A 20,283-nucleotide genomic window follows, 5' to 3' on the forward strand; every position below is an offset into this window, starting at 1 on the left:
TCTATGGCCTCAACTCAAAGAGGGAACCAATGGGCACCAAATCATCCCATAAATGACCACATTAAGCCCTAAATTGCATCAAGCTTCACTAAACAGAAAATGGTCCGAGATAATACCTCTAGAGTGATGATCTAAGCTCCAAATCCACGAAATAGCAACCTCCTTTGCTTCCTCTTGCCTAGGGTCTCCTTCTTCTTGCTAAATAACACACACAAGATCAAGAATGGCTCCCTTCTCTTCACAATCGCTCAAGAACACTAGGGACACTCACCGAGGGTTGGGTGAGCACAAATGACGGCCATAAGGCCCTTTAAATAGGCCTCAAAACCGGAGATTTAGGGTTTCATTACACAGTGCAGACTCGCCGAGTCCATATCCTAGACTCGCCGAGTCCAGGCGCGCACCAATGTTCAATCCCGCGTCCCTACTCGGCGAGTCTGAGCTCCAACTCGCCGAGTCCCTCTCACAATATAACAAAATTTAGATTTACAAGATACCTGGTAAAAATCCGGATGTTACAGCGAGTGGCATCGTTTAGCTTTCGATAATCGATGCACACTCGCCAACCGGTTACCGTTCGCGTTGGAATTAACTCGTTCTTTTCGTTGGTAATGACCGTCATTCCTCCCTTCTTGGGCACCACTTGGACCGGACTCACCCATGGACTATCGGAGATGGAGTAGATGATTCCTGCATCCAAAAGCTTGACCACCTCCTTATTGACAACTTCTTGCATGTTCGGGTTTAATCGTCTTTGATGTTGCACCACCGGCCTTGCTCCTTCTTCTAAATTGATTTTATGAGAGCAGTAGGATGGCTTATTCCCTTGATGTCGGAGATGCTCCATGCGATGGCTCTTTTCCTTTTCTTCAACACGCGTACAAGATCCTCCTTTTCCGTCTTGGATAGATCCGAGGCTATAATCACCGGCTTATGATTTCCTTCTTCCAGAAAGGCATATTCCAGATGGTCAGGTAGTGTTTTGAGCTCCAATTTGTTGTGCATAGTGACGGACTCGCCGAGTGCAGGTTTGGTACTCGGCGAGTTGGTGGCGGCATTCACGACTTCTGGCTTTTCTTCAGATGTACTCGGCGAGTAGATCGGGTCTACTCGGCGAGTAGGGCTTTCAGCTTGGTTCTTTATTTCTTCATACTCCGCTTCTTCCAAAAGTCTTTCAATCTCTAATAAGTCCTTTTCTGGATTAAATACTTCGTCCAAAGCTGCAAACTTGCTGGAATCTTCAGGTATGTCTTCTTCCAATAATTCGTCAAGCATGTCGATTGAGAACGCCGTGTCATCACTACTCCTTGAGTACTTCATGGCTTGGTCTACCCCGAATGTCACTGAATCGTCCCCACTCGCAATGTGAGCTTAGAATCTCTCATGTCTACGATAGCCCTAGCGGTGTTGAGGAAGGGTCTTCCAAGGATGATTGGCACTTGCGGATCCGCCTCCATGTCGAGAATGATGAAATCAGCCGGGAAGACAAATTTGTCTACTTTCACTAGAAAATCTTCACAAATGCCTCTTGGGAAAGTAACAGTCTTGTTTGCCAAATGAATTGCCATCCGAATTGGCCTTGGCTCCGGGAGGTCCAGCTTCTTAAAGAACGAGTATGGCATAAGGTTCACACTTGCTCCAGAATCAGCTAAGGCATGAATTGCAGCCAAGTTGCCAAATTGGCAAGGCAAAGTTAAGCTCCCCGGATCACCCTTCTTCTTTGGTAATTTGTTTAGCATTGCGGCGGAGCAATTCTCATTAAGTACTACCTTCTGCACTTCCTCCATCTTTCTTCTGTTAGTGAGGAGTTCCTTAAGGAACTTTGCATACTTGGGCATTTGCATGACGGCTTCAATGAAAGGAATATTGATTTGAAGAGTTTTAATGTGATCTAGAAACTTCTGATATTCCTCTTCCTGCTTCTCTTTCTTGGCTCGGGCTGGGTATGGCATTGGAGGCTGGTATGGTTTCAAGGGTGGCTGTTCATTTGTTTTAGCAGAGGTACTCGCCGAGTCCATCGGTCCTACTCGGCGAGTAGGACTCTCAGATTGTGAGTGTTGGTTTTCGACTTGCTCTTCCGTTCCTTCCTTCTGTGAGTCCTTGGTTGCTTCAGTTCGAATGGGGGCCAGGGGAGTAATAATCTTCCCACTTCTTGTGGTAACAATATTTACTTGTGCGCCTCGTGGGTTGTTCTCGGTTTTGCTAGGAAGCTCACCCGGTGACCTTTGGTTTAGTCGTTGAGCAAGTTGCCCAAGCTGCGTTTCTATGTTATGGATGGATGCTTGCTAGTTCCTGAGCATTGTTCTTGTTTCTTGGATAGCAGCATCGTGGTCACTATGTCTTTTCTCGGAAGCGGCCACAAATTTAGTTAGCATTTCCTCTAAGCTTGGCTTCTTCTCTTGCACCAGCTCCTCCTTTTGGTAAAAGCCTCTCCCTTTTTGTCTGTACTTCTCCTCCTTGGCCTTCTTGTACTCTTCGTAAGGTAGCCACTCCTTCTTTTGTTTGCACCAGTCCTCATCATACCGGTCACCGCTCGAATAACATACTTGTGCCTTTTTGTTGCTGTTCTCATCCAAATCGCAATCTCTAGTGAGGTGAGGTCCATTGCAATTTTCGCAACCCACCCGTATGGCATGGATAGTTTGATCCATTTTGTCCATTCTCCTATCCATGGTTTTTAACATGGCCATGACCGCGGATAGATCTTCAGTAGCAACGTATGCGGCTCCCCTCGTGACATCATTCCTAGGGTTGTGGTATTCTCTAGAGTGTTTAGAGAATTCTTCAATCAATTCTTTAATCACCGGGGGTGGCTTCTTTGTAAGTGGGCCTTGTGAGTCTAGCAACTGCCGGGTCGTGACATTGACTCCATCATAAAAGATGGAAACTTCTTGCTGGCTGTTTAGATCATGGTGTGGGCAATTTCGTAGCAGACTTTTGTACCTCTCCCATGCTTCATATAATGACTCTCCAGCTTGTTGTTCAAAGTTTGCAATGGCCTTCTTGAGTTTGGCTATCTTGGATGGTGGGCAAAAGTGATCAATAAATTCTTCCTTCATTCTGGCCCAAGTAGTGACTGACCCGGGGGGAAGTGATTTGAGCCAGTCTTTAGCAGCACCCTTGAAGGTTACCGGAAGCATCCGAAGTAGTTGAGTTTTGCGGGTTACATTTGGAATGTTGAAGTAATCAGCAACATCATTTACTTCATCCAAATGTTTGTAGGCATCTTCATGATCCTTCCCATAGAAAGGTATTTCCTTGAGTGAAGCTAGGATATGACCTTTTAGCTCGAAGGTGGCAGTTGTGGGAATTGCGGGTTGCACAAGTCCCAGGCCATGGTCGTCGCGCATCCTCTTCTTCCATTCTCCCATGGGAATTTCATCAATGTTAGCCATAGTGAATGCTAACTCTTCCTCCGATTCGGTTTCTTGTTCGTACGTTGCCTCCTCTTCTTCCTCGGTTTCGTATCCAATATCTTCTTGAATTGGCTCCTCAATTATCAAGGAAGCGCTAGAAGCTCCTGATTTGCTGCTCTTCTTTTTCCCAAAAACAGTCTTCAAGTTGGACAATGGTGATTTCTTTGGTGTGCTTGAACTCTCTACGTCCTTCCCTTTGTTTCTTTTCAATGCGGATTCGGGGTCTTCAAACGGGGGTACCAGTGGTGTGTTTGCTCCTCTGGTCATGAAAGTCCTGAAATTGATCAAATAAAAAGCGTAAAAAGAACAAAAAGATTGTAAACAAATAAAAAAAATTTGCTAACTAAACTGTTACTCGCCGAGTGAGTGCGAGTGCACTCGGCGAGTATCAGTGATATTTCAAAAAAAAATTCTAAGTTTTAACCTAACTAAAACAGATACTAAAACCTAATTACCAGTTACTAAATTGCAATAAATGAACTTTATGCAAGTAAACTCACACAAAGGATCGAAAAAATTAGGAATTAGATTAATTATTTAGAACCGTTCCCCGGCAACGGCGCCAAAAACTTGATGTGTGTACAACCAACTAGTTTTAATCCTACTAACTTAGACAAAAAATAAACACACGAAAGGCAGTGTACCTATCGATTAGTAATATAGTTCAAGCAAGTAGGGTATCGAACATAGGGAACGGTAAACAATTAAAATAAATGCTAATATTATCTAAATAAAACAAGTAAAAAAAAGAGTTTTCTCTAGTTTTGCAAGACTAGAAACTTAAATACTTTACTAACACGCAAACTAAGCAACTAACAGCTAAGAAAACAAAGATCAACTAAATTCAATGATTAAAAAGGCCTTCTGTTTAGGTTCGAATCATTTGTTCACATGGATGATTTTATGATAAATATATCGGATTAATTCTTCATTGGTTACCGACTAAAGTGATTAGATTCACATTTGCTATAGCTAATCCTTAGAAAACATATTAATTCAAGCAATGGTCAGTTGTCTAAATTAATGAATTTCCTAGTTTGTTGATTCGGGTTTATAAAGACTTGTAATTAGCTAATCAAATTGGTGATTCAATTAACCTCTTGTTGATGGTGTATCACACAAGCTCACACATTAACTTACCTATCTTCAAGTTAATTCTAGTTTCACATTCGTTATTCCTAGACATACAACTATGTGGTCACGTAAATCATATGAAATTAGCAACTAAGAGATGTTCATAAAACTTAATTACTGATTTATTAATAGAAGAATAGTTATTGTTAACACATAAGGTTCTTTAACAAGCTTAATAAAACATAATCACCAATTAAAATTAATCCTAATCAAATAATCAATCCATGTTCACAAATTCATCTACCTAAACAGAAGTTATGAGTTTTTAGCTCATGATTACAATAGAAACAAGCACAAAAACGAAATCAATTGGTAAAAACATAGTTCAAACAAGAGATTAGGTAAGAGTAAACTTGATTTTGACTTGATTCTCCTTAAAATTGAATGTAGGGTTGATTCCCTTGCTTCCCACGCTCCAACAGCACCTTTAGTCGACAATTGGCCTCCAAGGGTTCATCTATCTGCTAGGGTATCGATCTGAAAGTCCCTTTATATAGATTTTCACAAAACAGGGGCTACTCGGCGAGTCCAGTGACCTACTCGGCGAGTCTATCACTTAAAACCCGTGTACGGCAAGTCAGCGCGTCCGAAATCGTGAAACTTCAGACCAACTCGGCGAGTAATCGACCCTACTCGCAGAGTACGTTTGGAATCAGCATTTTCTCAAAACACGAAAGTCGTTCGAAGTTGTGTCTAGTTTTTAGAACATTTTGAATCTTGTCAATCAGAGTTACGGTTCATGAGATATGGCCAAAACACTGATGAGGGGTCAAGCTGTCCAGCAACATCCTTCTTTCTTCAAAATCCAGGATCCAAGCTTCCAATAGCTAGTTCCGCTTCCTTTTCCATCCGAGCATGTCTTTGTTACTGAAAATGAAATATTCAAGCTAATTAAGCACCTTTGGTTCATTATTTGAGATAAAATTAACATAGAGTATTAAGATCATGCATGATTTTTATAACTAAATATGCCCATATCAAAATACCCCACACTTGACTTTTGCTTGCCCCCAAGCAAAACTGAATTTTAGTATACTAATATTACATAAGACAATCCCAATCAAACCCAACCATTATGCCAAGACCGCAACGCATGCATTTGTGTCTAAAATTTTCCTAATAACCCCCCATACTCCAAATACTCCAAATACTCCAAATTTTCCTAATAACCCCCAGCCATTATCCCAAAACAGAGGGTACTCGGCGAGTAGCAGAATAAACTCGCCGAGTAGGTGCATACTTATCCGTCTTGAATTAGCAGTCGTATTTATCTTCTGGCATATCGTCGTGTACTCGCCGAGTAGGGTCGATCTACTCGCCGAGTAGGTCCTTCTTTCACTCTTTAATCTTCACTTGCTTTCCTTTTCTCCTTTTTGCCTCCAAGCATATCCTTTGGACTGAAAACACAATTCAAAGCATTTTAAGTACCTTTTGTCCACATTATTCTCATAATTAACCAAAAATAACAAAGAATATATATAAAATAATTAACTAATTATGCACATATCAACCGGCTTCGTGAATGAGGCCTACTAACGGTAAGACTGACTTTACTCTTATACATATATATAAATATTATTAACTTATAATATTATAAAGTATAAGGGTTGAATTTTAACTTTTAAAATTCTAAGGGCTAACTTGGAATTAAAGTATTCATACGTGAACACTTTTTCAAATTCCAAAACTTGAGGGCAAGTTTTGAAACTATTCAAAACTAATTAATTCCATAACTTTGTGTTTAAAGTAGTTTTCTTCCAAAAACTCTTCAAGTTCCATAACTTGAGGACAAGTTATGGAAGACTTTAAACTAATAAAAGAATTAACTTTTCTTTATTTTATAACTTATGGAATTAATTAAGGTTACACTTTTTTTTATTTATTATTTAATGAAGAGACTCTTGGTTGTCCATAACTTGAGGACAAGTTATGGAGTCATAAAACCATTTAATAAGGAAAGACTCTTCATTTTTTTTGTTTTTTTTTTTGTTGTAACCTAAGACATTTTTTATGAGTTTTTAAGATTCATAAATGTGATTTTTCATATAACTTGAGGACAAGTTACAAAAACACATTTTATGAACAACTTTTAGATTAATTTGGATTGAAAACTATTAACTCATAAAACAAGGTAACACAAAAAAAAACTTTTGGATTCCATAACTTATGGAGTTTAATGTTTCTTTTATGATGAAACTTTTCATGTTCCATAACTTAAGAACAAGTTATGGAATTCTTTAAAACATTAAGACCAAGTTTTGTAACTCCATAAAAAACTTTGAATCAAAATTTTTTTTTGAACCTTTTGATATCCATAACTTATGGAGGTTTCAAAAAACTCTTTAGATCAAACATTTAAAACTAATAAAATAATCATATCATTTTATCTTTTACTAAACTTGACCTAATTTAACTCATATAGCAAATGCTTCAAATTTTACAAATAATTAGTTTTTCACAAAAACAAGTAATTATCTTAAAATTTGACAAACGTCAATTTTTTTTTCAACTTTGAAAATAAAATATTTGCATCAATATAACAAAAAAAAACAACCCATGGTTCTGATACCACTGTTGGGTTTTGAGCATTCTAACTCTCCTATGGTGTACATGCAACCCTATAAACCTTGGATCTATGTTGTCTCTATTATACATGCAAATAAGAATTTTCCAAGGCTTTAATCCTAACTAGCATATTATGAAGTTCTTATACTACAAAGTACTAGTTAGATGACATACCTTTTGATGTAGGTTGATGTCTTCAAGCTTTAAGAGCTTAGCCCCAATAGTGTAGAAGCCTCAAGTGGAATCACAAATCACCAAAACACCTTGGAAGACTTTAGAGAATATGGATACTTGGTTCTCTTTAGTGAAATTGGCTAGCCCTTCTTAGTGTACCACACTCGTGCCAATTTCACCAACCAATGACATCTTTATATAGCATGGAGACTAGGGTTAAACCCATGACCTTTGATTTCATATGATCCATGGGTTAAACACTCCATGGACTATCCATGAAAGCTTAGCCCAACCTAAATGAACTTGGCCCATTCCATATATATAAGAGTCCATATTTAATTAGTTCATTTTGATCACTTAATTAATTATAAATTAATTCTTGATCAATACTAATTAAATAATATGATTCCATATTAATATATTAGAACTTATAATATATTAATATTATTCATAAATATACTATTCTCAAAAGACTATCCATATAAATTGTGTTGGTGAAGTGCAACCCAAATGGACCATGTCGGGTCGGGTCAAGTACATACCAAATATTGTTATGGACTTAGACATTAATGCAACAATTTCTTGCATTATTCTCTTGATATAAGAGTCTTTCTCTTTTTATCCCCTGAGCATTTCGGTCCCTCATGATTTGAATTCTCTTTCTGTAGTTTTAGTATAGTAAGGTGAGCGATGAAGCGCTGCCCGAATCTTCTTAGAAAGATTCAGCAACGAGGTTTTGCCCCTGCAGAGCCCGACTCCTAGCTAAAATCCCCTTGTAAGTAAGTTATGCTTAACCTATTTTAATATAGCTTATATTTAAAATTAATATTGTTATTATGAACGTATAATAAATATTTGAGCTATCATTATATAAGTGTCGTTATAACATCTTTATAACTACTCGCGGTACGGGAAATCTGGTATAATGGGCCGCATAGGGTTGTTGGATTTCAAAAGTGCTATATGCCAAAATGGTCCCGCCCTCCGGTGTTTTATGTCTGGCCCCTGTCTGTACATAGTGGTTGGAAAGTATTGTTTAACCGCTTATACAATAATAATAAGACTAATAATTATTCATGGTAAATATTAGACTAAAATCTAGTGGTAACAATACTAGGTTTCGTCGAAGGAAATTATTTTAAAGTAAACGAAGCGCTGTCCGATTACCGAGCCACCACCTTATCAAGTGAGTGCATAGTTACTTTCATCTTACACATAGATATGAAGTATTTAATATAACTTACGTGCTATGTGTGAATATTGTCTGAATGCTTGCTGTCTATGCTGGGTGAAATATTTTTATACACGCTTTAAATGATTTAAATTGTATATTTATTTTATATCTACAAAATGTGTTGGGTAAAACATGGGTAGATGTAATAGTTGTTGTGTGACCAAATAAAATAATGAAAGGCATCGATATAGATGTTATTGATGATCCAGTCATCTAGCGGATATAGATGACGACCACAGACTATTCTAAACAGTCTAGTGGAACGCTAGCAGGCTTGCAACCTGTAGGTGTTTATTTGAACTGTGTGTTTATTTGAACTATGTGCTCACTGGGTGAACTCCATCCCCCTCATGGTTTCCTTAAGGAGATTTATTGCTGTGGAATCCGCTTAGCTTTGGTGTCCACCCCGATGTTGATCCTTAGTCTATGTCCCTTATGATAGGTGTTTTAGGGACGTAATGTGAGGATAACGGGAACGGGTAATCGGGTTATTGTTGGTTAATGAAAATAATAAAATTATTTATTGTGGGTTGAAAACCCTATGTACTCACCAGGTTTCCCAACCTGACCCACTAAGTTTATTTATATCACAGGTGTTGATATGAAGTCACATTACACTGAGAGATTAAGGAGATATAAATCACTAGTGATAATGAATGTAAGTTCTGTTTATGCTTATGTTTCTATATTGACGATTACATCCCAAATGTTTTTAAATGAATAAAAATACATATCTTCGGAAATGCTTTGATAACGTTTTTATCATGTTTTACTGGGAACAAATTTCGCAAGATTTTTTTTAAAAGAAGTACTCTGATTTTTATAAAGCATAAACAAAATCGGTCTTTTCTGGCCATGAAAATGGGGATGTCACACTAGGTCATCTATAATCCCTGACCAATCTTCTGTCTGAATGCTTGTTTAATGATCTCCTAAGAATACATGTAAAATTGAGGGTCAACACAAAGGCTGGTGAGCATTATAGGTTGTTTCCTAAGAATACGTGGAAGGATCTACTCGCCGAGTCGGAGGCCCTGACTCGATGAGTAGACCTGTCTGGATGAAACCAGACGGTGAGGGTTTGCACGGTTTTTAAACAACTTATAGGACCTCCACTCCAGCCTCCATGACCCTCAGACTCTCTTCACGAAACCCTAACTGATTATTGAGTGTTCTTGAGCTTTTGTACCATTTGTGCGTGTGTTTGAAGCTTGAGAAGAAGAAGAAGAAGAAGAAGAAGAAGAAGGAGGCTTGGGAGATCAAGAGAAACCAAGTAGATCCAGAGGTTTTGGCACATTTCCAGCTCAGTCGAGGTATAAAGCTGATACCATGACCATTTACCTCTTAGATCTCTAGTTAGGGCTAGTTTCTACCTTTTCTAAGTCACAGTGAAGGCATTTCAGGATTATGTGTTTCTTTGAGGTTGTACATTCAGATCTTGAACCTTCAAGGGTTCCCATGGCATAAAGGTGCCAAATTTATGGCCATGGGAGTCCCATGCACCTTGTGAACTTCATTTTTGGGTCTTTTGAGCTTGAAGACCCATGCATGGACATAAAGTTCATGACTTTACGTGTAATATGGACCCTAGGAGGTCAGATCTATGTTTTGGATACATTAAGACCGACTGAAATCAACTGTATGGACATGGACTTTGGGGGACTCAACGAGTCGTCCATAGGACTCCGCTAGTCGGGTCATGGTTCCCTAAAATTTTCTGTTTCTGTTCGTTCTGGTTGAGTCGACACGATGGACGTGAATATGGACTTAACGATCGAAGAACTCAGTGAGTTCAAGGATGAACTCGGTGAGTTCAAGGCAATTTCCCAACTATACGAACAGGAACTCGATGAGTTCAAGGAAGAATTTGGCGAGTCAATGACTAAACACTTAAACTTGTATAAAGCGAGACTCAACGAGCTTAATGGTGAACTCAGCGAGTCATCTATATGAAGAAGAAATCGACAAGCTCTTAAAAGTCTCAACGAGTAGGATCGAAGTCCCAACACTTTGAGGTTTATGGAACTCAACGAGTTAGGGACCAACTCGGCGAATTAGGTCAACCAGATGTTAAACTTGACCAAAGGTTGACTTTGACCAAGGTGTTGACATTGACTTTGACTTTGACCTGAGTTGACGCTTGAAAGGGTTAAGAGTATGAAATAATAATTAAGGTATGTTGCTATGTGTAGGAGTTAAGAGGAGTTGATCCTAACATTGAGGGCAGTTCAGAAACTTCACGACATTGAGGTGAGTTACCTTCCATTAGGAGTGGATCGAAAGCACCAAATCCATCCCACTAGTATGAGTTATAATAGAGATCATTGTCTTTATGATAATTGTATGGTATGTTGTTATCTATTATGATTATGTGTTAGCCTGATATGATGTTAGGTGATAGTAGGGGGGAATAGTCCCCATGACTGGTCGATAGGACCAAGGGGTAGGTCGGACACCCTAGTATGTCTGACAGTATGATTATGTTATGCTTTTATATGGTAGTAGTAGGTTGAAATAGTCCCCGTAACTGGTTGAAGTAAACCAGAAGGGAAGGTCGGACACCCCAGTATGTATGATAGGGGTTGGTTAGGCACCCTGGCATGCCTAGCAGGGGTAAGTTGAGCACCCCGGTATACCTAGAAGGGGAATGAGCTAGCATGGTAGCAGTGCATCACACACACAGGATTTCCGCATTATAAGATTCTTGGGATTGTACTCTGAGATTATTACTATTTTTATGATATGGTTTTGAAACATGTGATTATGGTTTTATGGAATGATGTGAATCGATCATGTTTTCTTATAAATGTTTTTCTAAATCATTATATCAAAATGAAATTTTTGGTCTTGAAAATTGGGATGTTATAGAACAAGTGGAGATTAGGTCTCCACCTCGTCTGATCAGGATAAATCAAGAATAAAACATAAAGGTAGAACGACGTTCTTTGGTCCGATGGTGATTGCCATAGCGTGAAGAAGAATGAGAACCTCTGGTGCGGGATTGATATAAAGAAGGGAGAAATAAAAAGCAGAATCAATAGAGGCTTTTAGTTAGACTGTTGACTATTTTAAAGGAAGAGGAGGTCATATGTGATGGTTGTGGGATTGTTACGAAAGGAGAAGGGCAATAGGTTGTATGACCGGGACTGGTGGAGGTGGATCATCGATCTCGGTGGATGCAACGGTGCAATCAGGGGATGAAGATGGGGCACCTTCAGTGCTTGGCTGGACCGAAGAGAAGAAGAAAAAAGTATGGAAGCAGTGGGATGTGGGGTCTACCATTAGTTTCTGGTAACAAATCCCTAACAATGAGCTGTTTGTGATCCGAAAGGGCAACAACAATTCAACAATGGGTAAGGGTTCCTTTTTTGTTATTGTTTGATTTGGTAGAACTCAATAGACTCAAATGCATGTTTGTTTGATTCCCAATTTTTTCTCTTCTATTTCAACTGAAATTAGTAGGGTCTAAATTAATAGACTTAGATGGATTTTTAGATCAGAAATCATGGTTGGTTGGGTTTTATTGTTTGAACAAAAATCATCATTATTTGGGTTTTGGTATTGACAGGGGAAAATGAAGAATGATGGTGATGCGGTTGTGGTTCTTCTTGGTTGCAGGTAGACACGAGTTTAAGAATAAAGTGTTCTTAATGGAAACAAGATGCAGAAAGAAAAGAATATAGATTAGGGTTGTTTCATTTTTTTTATTCATTAGTTAAATAGATAAGAAAAATCAAATCTCTTGATCTTATTGTATAGGTTGTGTTTGAGTATTAAGCTATGTTTGAGTGTTGTATTAAATTGTGTTTGAGTGTTGTGTTGTTTTTGATGTTTGAAAAGAGAAGGGAGAAAGAAGAACAAGAGGGAAGTGTCATTCTTTTGGTTTGCTGGAAACGTAGACGAACAAGGAAGAACTGTGAAATGGTTTTCTCCTTCCTTTTGTGTGTGGTTTTTTATAAAACTGATTTTGGTTGGACTAGATGATGGGTTTTGATACGAATATAAGTTTGTTTTTCACAAAAACCGACAATGGAAGTCGTTAAAAATAACAAGTTAAATCTTTAGTTCATAACAAAACCAAACCATCATGGATCCATTTATAGAGGTTAGAATGAAACAAAAAGAACTAGAGGTTAGAATGAAACAAAAACAACCATATGATGTTCTACAGATAACCTTTGAAGCCTTTGAACCCACTCAGTTTTGGGGTGTTGATGAAGATGTAAACATCAAAGAACATGATCTTCTCTACAAGTATCCACCATCAAGACTAAGGCACTTGGAAAGCTAGTTCCATCTTGTATAAAGCACTTCTTAAGCCTTTAAGTTCTTAACTCAAATAAGCACTAATGGAGAAGCACTTTTAACCATCAAAGACTTGAATGATCTTCAAAAGAAAAGCAAGAGGAGTAGCACTTTGCAACTTACAATTTTGGTGAGAAGAAAGGAAGAATAAGAGAGTGTTTCACTTAGCAAAAAATGCATGCCCTATGCATCTCTTATATATACAATGGAAGGTAAGGGCTTTACATTAAAATAATATAAAGTAACTCTCCTATTTTCAAGAAGCATAGGCAAGGCATGAAGGTTGAAAAACAACCTCCATAATAATGTGTATATATATATATATATATATATATATATATATATATATATATATATATATATATATATATAGGCCATACCTCTCATAAGAGGATGGATTCTTTATTTTTTATAAACTTCAAGTTTATAAAATATAAACTTTGTCTTTAGGTAAAAGAAAAAAGAATCCAACTAGTACAAAATATTATGCATGGCTTATTAATTCATACCATATAAAATAATAAGTAGTTATACTCTCTTATAATTATTATTTTCATAAAACAATAAATATTACATAATTAAAATACAAGAATCGATATTATTTATTAATAATCATATTAATAATAAATATAAAAAATGTGTCAACTTGTTAAAGGTGTGACCCTATAGGTTCATATATTATTAGCAATATCAATCGATAATGATTCTTGGGTATATAGATTGAACAATCTCCGACTTGCACAAGATTCATTATAGACTAACATAGACAGTAGCTGACATATAGCAACGGGCTACTTTCCCTAATAGCATATGAAGGGTGTTATCTCATCAACAGCCAATTCTAGGAGTTCTAAGCTACCATTGTTTCCAAAGGTATGGTATCAATTATTCCTTTGTCTCAAACATCATGTCGAACATGAGGTATGGATATCCATCAATCTTATTTAGTGTCCAGCTTTTAGTAAGGCCTTAGATGTCTAACTCTCAACGAATAAGAGGGAAAATCCCATCTCGACTAAATACACCCATCAATGTGGTTCATGTCATACCCAACGATGGCCCTCGTGACTTCCATTTATGGAGCATCGTTAAACCATGTCAAAGAACAACAATTTCTACACTTTAAGTCCCAAAATATGTATCTCATGTCTAAGAATACAAAGATACAACCTTGATCAAAACATCACTCTTGACTATGATCCATAAAGTGATTTTGATGTGGGTCAAGTCCAGTACTTATTCTCCTTATCAAGTATCTATGAAGTTGGTAGCAAATCTTCCTATCCTCATCTCCATGAGAATCCACTAATCAACTCATATTAGTCTTGCCTCATAGATGTTCCCACAACTATGAACGACTATGGACATTTTGGAATAACCTAGTTATTCAAGGATTTAAAAATACTAATATAGAACACAACACTTATTCAATAAATGAATCATATCCAATATCTCAACCCATTACAGTATATGTTGTCTTTATTGTTCTAATATCCAAACACTAAATTTCAATCAATATATCTACTAATATCAACAAGGCCCTATAGCACCAACTTGACTTTCATACTTTAGCTAATGATGGAGCTTTGTCAAGTAGATTTGTCAAACTTGATTTGTGTAAAAATTTTGAATAAAATCATTCTTAGTTTTATGCATAACTCATTTTTAAAGAATAAATATTGAGAATGAATTAGATGCTTGAATATGACTTAGATACCAATACTTGCGTAATGGGATTACTCATAGTCATAATGAACTATACATTAAGCATCTTTGTATGTGGTTCTCAAAACCATGAGGCACTCTAACTAGAATGTGTAACTGTAATTAAAATCCACATGGAACCACTATCCATGTAACTATCTCTTCATTTATAATTAAAATCCACATGGAACCACTATCCATGTAACTATAAGTTACATAATGACTTGTTCTCGGATCATACTAGTATCAGTCAACATGCTCTAAGCAAACGACGTATTTGGCCTTTATGCATAATCATGACATATATGATTTCTCCAATCGCAACAACATATGAAATACAATCATGTTATCTAGTTCAAAAAATTTGCACTAGGATTTTGCTCAAAATCATGTCATGTGGTTTTTGACAAGATAACTCTCTTAGAGTCCTTTATCTTAAACTCTTTAAGATCCTTGACAATTAATGCAATTTTACTTAATCCTTTAAGTAAAATTGATCTATCTATATAAATCCTTATTCCATGAATTAATATGTCGACTACATATAACATTAGGAATGTTACTACGCTCCCACTAGCTTTGTAGAAAACACAAGAGTCATCTAGATTCATCAGTAAATCACACCATGTAATTAACTTATAAGAAAGAAGATTCTTACTTTGAGATATTAGCTTAAATCTTGGAAAGATTTTCATTCATGTATGTTTTCTCCTTTGAAAACTCACTTACTCTTTATATTCGCAATATATTGAGTAAGATTAATCAAACACATACTTGATAATCATACATGAATATATCTCTATGTGTTTTATTAGTTTCTGATCAACTATTGAGAGGATTCAACACCAGTTGAACACTTGCTAGTTCCAAACTATGATGCATTTAACTTATGGTTCTTTATCTCTTAAAGTTCCAAATTGCTCGCACTTAGAAAAAGAACTGTCTAAGTACTTGTCTTATGGAATGAAACATAGTGTGGTTAGTGGAGACTTCATCCTAAACAATCATTTAGGATAGTCAACATAAATGCAATTAGTAGATGCTATAATGGTTAAGCTTATTGTTTAACATAAGCTCTATAACGCTATACCTTTTAGATAAGGATAAACCATTTCATCCTCAGTCTAATATACGTATCTAATCCACTTGTTTGGTTGGAAAAATATATTCAATATATATTTGTTGTAGTGAGCATAATTCCAAAATTTTATAAAGTAAATAGTTCCTTTTAAAACATCATATAATAGACTGCAAGGTCTATGTTTTATCCTCTCTAAAAACTTGTACTGTTGACATTCAACTAGCAGCCAAGTGATCGTATCCCACTAGAGAATACAAAAGGCTACCTCGAATATCAAAAGATAGATTGAAGTGACCATGTGATCCTGTGCCACAAGAACCATACTAATGACGAGTGAGTATTTTTTTCGAAATAAGTTGTGAATCAATTCCACAACTCATAAGATGTTCCAAAAAGACTTGGTTTATAGAACTCTTCTTTATCACAACAAAAGGTTAATGATGGTCTCATTAAGTCGTATTTCAACCTTCACTATGAAACAATTTGAGCAAATCAAAGGTTTCAACAATAACGAATAAAAGTCGTCAGTAAAATTGAATAAACATCTATCATCAAATCTATTCAAAGATTAAAAAGATTACATACATCGCATATGTAAAATTCTTTGTCAAGCCTTTTTTTCTTTAACTTCTAATGGATAAAGACCCTTGCGAATCATCTTCACATATAAATATGATTCACATATATCAAATGAATCAAGCTCATCTGCCTTTAAAAATTCCATCATTCTGAAGTTGGTATATGTACTTCTTATTTATATTGTGATGATGATTATGACGTAGATAAGTTCCAATTAAATATCATTTGATTTTATAGGTGTTATTATCAGAACTATTAATTTAATGAAAGATTATAGATTTACTTCATAAATAACATTATGAGAAAATATTATTTAACACATAATACATCGTTTCAGAACATGAATGTGAACATCCATTAAACGATAAGTAAATCCAATAACATTATGAGAAAATATTAGTATTTAACACAGAATACATCGTACCAGAACATGAATGTGAGCATCCATTAAACGATAAGTAAATCTAGATTTATTCATAAATTACAACAGTTACCTATCCCTATAAGGATAGGTACAATACATCTATTGTTTAAATAAAAGGCTACAACAACACTTGTTATATCTTCAAAACGAAATTCCATTCGTTAGAAATCAGTTGATTATTTCTTCCAATCGTCAACACATAATATCAATTATTAATGTCACATGAAGTATTATATACTCAAGTGAATGATTGAAAAAATAAATAGTTCTATCATATAGATATCTAAAGTCTTGTCCAAGTCAGACTTCTTCAGAATGATGAGATGAGAGGAGCAATTCCTTCTTTAGTGTCCAGTTTCTTCCACAATAGAAACAACACTAATCATTTGGTACTTTCTTGAATTCTGGTTTTATGTTATATTTCCCTTAATTGAAGTATAAGCCTATATGAGTGCACATTCTCTTAGACTTCCTTTTATTCAATGCTTGAACAGACATGAAGCTATTTCTAGTGTTCTGATTAAATATCTACTTTACTTGATGAGACATCTGATATGTTTCATAATTATCCAATACTTCTACAAGTTATCGTTAATTTCTTCAGTATGATGTGAGACACGTCAATATCATCACAATAATACTTCCATCAAAGTATCATGATCAGACTAATTGGTTGCAGAGGTTATTCAGGTATGAGATCTTTTAGTATATAAAATTTCTATTTATCTTAAGGGTAGAACCTCAAGATATTATACTAGTTATATAAATTATAACCATCAAATGTTACTGTCTCTTGAAACTCAACAAGAGAGAGGTTTTGCAAGGTGTAAATCTATTAACAGTTATTAACAGAATTTAACAAAGTTTCATTTAGTATTTTCAATGTTTAGTCTTTAAAAATTAATATCTTTTATTGTTTCTTTAAACATTAATTTATTAAAGTCTAGGATCCAAGTAACGAAACAAGTAATGGTTAAGTGACCTTTATCTCATAAACCTAATCAAACTTGGTAGGTAGCGATTACCAATTACATACGATATGTAATTCCTAGATTATGGGATCCTAAACAACTATTTCTTAGCTTGGTATGTTTATCCCATCTATGCCTCGAACCTCTCATGCTTAAATTGTAACATTCATAAAAATCGTGCCAAATTTAAACTTTTTAAAACATTTTATCACCCATGATTATTACAAAACTTGTTTTCGAAATAATATAATGTCAGAGTATCCCAGAATCAATCATAAAAATCATAAGTTGTAGGAGCTCTACGATCATGCCTTCGCCTTACCATGGTCATCAGAGGTACCTGAAACATAATCAACAACTATAAGCCCGAAGCTTAGTGAGTTCCCCCAAAATACCAACGCCATAAAACATATCATTAACATATAAGTAAACAACATGCATAGTGAGCCATCAGTATGACTGGACCGCCTCACAGGCCATCAGTCTATCTGGAGTGCTCTCCAAGCCTTTAGCATGTTTGGACCACCCTCTTAGGGCCTTCATGTTGGGTTTTGAGCAATCTAACACTTCCTAAGTATGCATGCAACCCTAATAAACCTTGGATCTATGTTTGTCTAAATACATGCAAAATAATAATTTTCCAAGGTTTATAACCTATCTAACATGGCATGGGGAACATTTCAACATAAAAGAGTTAGAAGAGATTACATACCTTTTGGTGAGTTTGGTTCTAAGGAGTTTGAGGGCCAAGCACCAATAGTGTGAATGCCTCAAATGGAATCACAAACACCACAAACTCTTGGAAAACTTTGAGAGAGTATACACCTTGTATAAAATCGGCCACACACATGCACACACACACTAGTTCACTAGTTTTCTCTTAGGCTCCATTTCATGCTCCATAAGCATGCTTATATAGTGTGCATGGTTAGGGTGAAACCCTAATAACCCATGTCTTTTCCTTTCCAAGGATCCATGGGTTAGAAGCTCCATGGATCATCCATGGACTTCCACATAAGCCTAGCCCATTAACAAATGAGTATTAGCCCACACTATATAAAACAAATAGCCCATAATCTAATTAGTCTTTCTTTTAATCTCTAAATTAATTCATAATTAATTTAAGACTAAAACTAATTAAATAACGTAACTTCATATTAATATATTATAACTCATAATATATTAATAAACATATGTGTATAACTCTCATAAAATTATGCATAATAGTTTGGATGAGATGCAACCCAAATGGACCATGCCGGTCGGGTCAAGTATATACCAAATAAGTTATGGACTTAGACACCTTATCCAACAGACTCCCACTTGGATAAGTCTAATAACTATATTTGCCTATAACTTCAGGAACCAACCAACAATCGTAGCTATCGAAAACTCCCTCGAACAATGAAGACTCTGTCGAACTATGAAGCACCATTTTAGATAAGTGATCACATAATCCTCTGTTCTCATGATATCAGCCGGACAAACACATGGAACTATGTCTTGCTTATTGTCTAGCAGTTGTTTCTTGATTTTCCGATTTGTTTGACGAAGAACTTCACTGAACACATCGGTTTAGTTCTGACCAGGCCTGGTACATGGGTCAACACAAAATCATCGAGGGGCCCAGATATCGCTTCTATTTCTAGAAGGAACAAATAAACTTCGACTGATATGCTTGTTCTACTACTTATTGAATTGTACACAAAGGCACGTTTTATAACATCAAGTTACTAATGCGTTTACGTGCAATCAATGCACAACCAACTCATAGGTAACAACTCATATCTCTAGGTAACAACTGAGAGCGGAAATTATCCCTATCAGTCTGAAAACCAGCATCATTATACCCTAATACTTTCAAGTCATCACAGCCACCAAGGGTAAGGATCCAATCCTTAGTCCTCCGTAGGTACTTGAGAATGTTCTTTACCGCGGTCCAATGAGCCTTGCCAGGGTTCCCCTGAAACCTGCTGACCATGCTCAAAGCAAATGCCACATCATGACGGGTACAAGTCATGGCATACATGATCGAGCCAACTGCGGAAGCATATGGTAATTGGCTCATCTCAGCTATCTCTGCCTCTGTACTCGGACTCTGAGTCTTACTCAGTTTGGTATTGCTTTGGATCGGTAAATCTCCTTTCTTGGAATTCTCCATGTTGAACCTTTTCAACACCTTATCCAAGTAGATACTCTGACTAAGTCCAATTAGTCTTCTACTCCTTTCTCTTAATATCCTTATCCCTAGGATATAGGTAGCCTCCCCTAGGTCCTTCATAGCAAAGCACTTCCCAAGCCAGGACTTAACCTCCTGCAAGGTTGGGATGTCATTTCCTATGAGTAGTATGTCATCCACATACAGTACCAAGAAGCTAACTATACTCCCACTAGCTCTGACATACACGCAAGACTCATCTTCGCTTCTCAAGAAGCCAAACTCTTTTACCTTCTCATCAAAACAAAGATTCCAGCTACGAGATGCTTGTTTTAATCCATAAATGGATTTCTCAAGCTTGCATACTCTATTAGGGTACTCTGCATTGACAAAACCCTCTGGCTAATTCATGTACACATCCACAGCCAACTTTCCATTAAGGAAAGCGGTTTTGACATCCATTTGCCATATTTCATAATCATGAAATGCTGCAATGGCTAACATAACCCTAATACACTTAATCTTTGCTACCGGCGAA

General features: G+C 36.4%; 1 non-coding gene across 1 annotated transcript; it reads left to right on the forward strand.

Annotated features, from left to right (window-relative positions):
- The first annotated feature begins 2,904 nt into the window (after positions 1 to 2,904).
- On the forward strand, positions 2,905 to 3,011 carry LOC145044469 (small nucleolar RNA R71). The gene has a single exon (XR_013681419.1). It is a non-coding gene; the product is annotated as a small nucleolar RNA R71 (small nucleolar RNA).
- Positions 3,012 to 20,283: the final 17,272 nt, after the last annotated feature.

Source organism: Lactuca saligna, chromosome 4 (assembly GCF_052625555.1).
Source record: "Lactuca saligna cultivar CGN05327 chromosome 4, ASM5262555v1, whole genome shotgun sequence".
NCBI lineage: Eukaryota > Viridiplantae > Streptophyta > Magnoliopsida > Asterales > Asteraceae > Lactuca > Lactuca saligna.